The sequence below is a fragment of the Phascolarctos cinereus genome, unplaced genomic scaffold (assembly GCF_003287225.1).
Source record: "Phascolarctos cinereus isolate Bilbo 61053 unplaced genomic scaffold, phaCin_HiC Scaffold_5;HRSCAF=322, whole genome shotgun sequence".
Classification (NCBI taxonomy): domain Eukaryota; kingdom Metazoa; phylum Chordata; class Mammalia; order Diprotodontia; family Phascolarctidae; genus Phascolarctos; species Phascolarctos cinereus.
Window position 1 is genome coordinate 75,678,104 of NW_027555958.1, and position 3,744 is coordinate 75,681,847.

At 41.1% G+C, this 3,744-nt stretch overlaps 1 non-coding gene across 1 annotated transcript; it reads right to left on the bottom strand.

Moving 5' to 3' along the window:
• Positions 1–1,124: 1,124 nt before the first annotated feature.
• LOC144458132 (U6atac minor spliceosomal RNA) lies at positions 1,125–1,252 on the bottom strand. Its single transcript, XR_013487684.1, has one exon. It is a non-coding gene; the product is annotated as a U6atac minor spliceosomal RNA (small nuclear RNA).
• Positions 1,253–3,744: the final 2,492 nt, after the last annotated feature.

Below are 3,744 nucleotides of genomic sequence, written 5' to 3' on the forward strand. Positions count from 1 at the left end.
AGAAAACAAAGGACAAACAAGATTCCATGCTTGGTTGTTCTAATACAGTCACTCCCATACTCTACAGTTCTCATAGTCGGTGCCTACATGGAGGAATTGGAGGTTTTCCATGCTGACTTATGACCCCTATAAGCTGCCAAAGTAACATATATGTAGGGGGACAACCACCATCGTCCACTAGGGACCCTGGGCTGGCTCCCATGACTTCTTCAGCAGCAAACCTTGCCAGAAACTGATAGAAAAGCCCCCTCTCCATTCAGTCAATGGGCCATATACATCATGAGTGTATCACTACCTGAGGTGATCCTCCTCAGCCTGAATTCACCCTCTGAGTCCCTTATCTTAGTTATATTGGGCTCACCTCCACCCTGAACTACATATACTCTCCAAAGTACTTGCTTACCATCTATAATCATATATGGAGAGGAAGAACACATTGTTTGGGAGGTTTTGTGACAACAAGGGTGCCTAGTGGACTGGGAAGAATGCAGATCTAAGGAGAACGTGTTAGCCCTGTGTGTGACATACATGCCCTAGAAATGATGTAGGTTGGGGCAGCTAGGTGGTGCAGTGTATAGAGCACTGACCCTGAAGTCAGGAGGACCTGAGTTCAAATCCAGCCTCAGACCGAACACTTCACACGTACTAGCTGTGTGACCCTGGGCAAGTCACTTAACCCCAATTGCCTAAAAAGAAAGAAAGAAATGGTGTAGGCCTTCCTTCTATACCACCATGGTCTTATCTGAGCCAGAATGGCATATGGTATGCCTGGCCCAGGACCATGCCACCATGTGAGCTATAGAGGGGATGGGAGGGCAGAGAATGTAGCTGACATAAAAGACTATATAGATAAGTAGACCATTCTAGCATGACCTAGCTCTTGTATTCTAATCCAATACTGACCTGATCCAAATTTGTTTCTTCAATGGCTTTTCTGGGTTGTCTCAGCCCTTTGGACTTATTTCTTTAATATACATATGTTTGTGTTTATATATATGCACATATATAGTTGATGCTTTTTTAATATCACTGTCAGTTCCTAATGACTTCTGTCTACCCCTAGTTTCCCTTAAAACAAAAAGGTGCAGTTTATCAAAACAAATCAACAAATTTGCCATTTCTGAGATGAAACATAATTAGATGCCATAAAGTGGATGGCAATGCCTTCACCATATATGTAATGTAAAGGCAGCTAGGACCTCTTCCATTCTCATCAGGGGGATCACTAACCTCTTCTTGTTTCACATAACACAGCCAGGTAAATTTCCAAATTTAAAAAAAAAAAATCCTGAAGATCACCTGTCTTAGTGTTTTGGTTTATGTTTGCTCAGTTCCCAAGTTGGACTCAGAGAATTCTAGATTTGGAGTTGAAAGGGACTTTAGAGACCATCAAGTCCAGCCACCTCATTTTACAGAAACTGAGGCACAGATAGGTATAAGTGACCTGCCCAAGATCACACAATTAGTAAGTGTCTGATCTAGGATTTGAACCAAGGTCTTCCTGACCCCAAGTCTAGTGCCCTAGATCTAAGCCACGCTAGCTTCCTTCACTCTCTCTTTTTAAAAAATAAAATTTTAATTTATCGAGTAAAACAAGCTGCCTATCTCATACCCTGCTATTTGCTGAATCACCAGCCCCATGTGGGATAAATGCAAAGTACTCGGAGTACTGAATGACATGCAAAGAAATAATAATTCTCATTTGTATAAGGCATTAAGGCTTATGAAAAACTTTTCTCACAGCACCCTTCTGAGGTAATTTGTGCAATTATTATCACCCCCATTTTACGTATGAGGAAACTTTAGAAAAGCCAAATTACTTTCCCAAGTTCACACAGCTAGTAAGCTAGAAACTGGACTTGAACTCAGGTATTCAGACTTGAAATCCATTATATGCCAGGTGCCTCCCAAGATGCTATCAGCAAGCAACTTAAAATGGGGGTGGATTGGTTTTTAGTTTTTTTGTTTTTTTTGGTGGTGGAGGCAATCAGGGTTAAGTGACTTGCCCAGGGTCACACAGCTAATGTGTCTGAGACTGGATTTGAACTCAGGTCCTCCTGACTACAGAGATAATTGCTTTATCCACTGTACCACCTAGCTGCCCCTTCAAATGGGGTTTAAAAGAAAATAAAAATAAAATGTGCATTTTCTTATCAAAATGCACAATTAAAGTTGTAATAAGAAAAGTTGACCAGGCAGCTAGGTGGTGCAGTGGATAGAGGACCAGCCCTGGATTCAGGAGGACCAGAGTTCAAATCTGGTCTCAGACACATAACACTTACTAGCTGTGTGACCCTGGGCAAGTCACTTAACCCCATTGCCTAGCCCTCCCCTCCCAAAAAAAAGAAAAGTTGAATGAGATACACCCATGTGGTTTGTAGTGCTGCTGTTCCTGAGCTGGGTAGTTACAAAACTCTCCCACCAGCCACCAATAATAATCTCTAGTCCTGTTCTCAAGACTATCTTTTCTTTTTCTTATTTTAAACTTAAAGAGGAGAGAAAATGCACAATACAGCAAGCTTCATTTCATCATTAGGTATATATCAGGTGCTTAGGGAATCGTGTGGCTTTGAGTGTTCATAGGCAAGGAGGACAGTGTAGTGGAAAAGATATGAATTTAAGAAAGTATGAGTTCTTTGTAGGTACCACCCTGTGCTCCCCTCCCCCCAAGAAATTTATAAACTAAAAATTCTTAGATAGTCTTCTCTGCCCCTAAGACATACATTTTTATGAATGGAAGGGTTGGCACCAACCCAGAGTGTCTTTGGCACTTGGAGCATGAGTTATTTTCAACCTGACAAATGAACAGACTTCATAGTCCATAAACCATTTGTACTATACTAGGGACATCTATAGAGAGAGTAAATTCAACCTGGAAATATAGCCCCTGAAGAGAATCCCTTCAGTGAAGTAAAGAGCTGGAATGTTAGCTATTATAAGCTAAATAACACACACAACCTTGCACCTCTGGCGTTTTCCTGATAATTTCCTTAGATGGTTATTGGCATTTCTTATCTGCCTTATCATCTGGGATAGACTTTGACCAAATAACTGATCTGTTAAATATTAAAATGAAATCAGACTAGAAGAAAATTGACTTGTGAATTGATACTCCAAAAGCGGTTGTTCTGAGTTTTCCAAGTTCTTAGCAACTTTGGAAATCCATGGTATTTCACATGGTCTTTCCATCTGTCCCATTCTCTCCACTGCCATTGGGAAACCAGAAATCCCTCTCTATTCCAATGCTTAGGGATCACTTTTCCTTTCTTAATGGGGGTGGGTCACTTCTGTGGGGAAGACAACCCAATCCATCCTAGTAACTCTCAGGCCTTGTCATCCACCCTGCAGCTCAACAGTCCTACACGTATTACTTCCCTAGAGTCTAATTTCTTCTTTTTTAAAATTTATGTGCTTGTAAGTGCTTACTGTGGGCCAGGCACTGTGCCTAGAACTAGGGATGCAATGAAAGGCAAAAACATGGTCTCTGCCCTTAAGAAGCTCTCATTCTAGTAGAGGAGAAGAACGCAAATTTTTAAAAATTTACATGTAAGATAAATACAGTATAAATGAGAGGTAATTTGAGGGAAGGCAGTAGGAATGGAAGGAGTTACTGAAGACTTCTAGCAGAAGATAGGATTTGAGCTGAGTCTTCAAGGAAGCCAAGGAGGCCAGGTGGCAGAGATAAGAGAGAGAATCTCAGGTATGAGGGACAGCCAATGAAAAGGCATAGAATTAGATCAAATA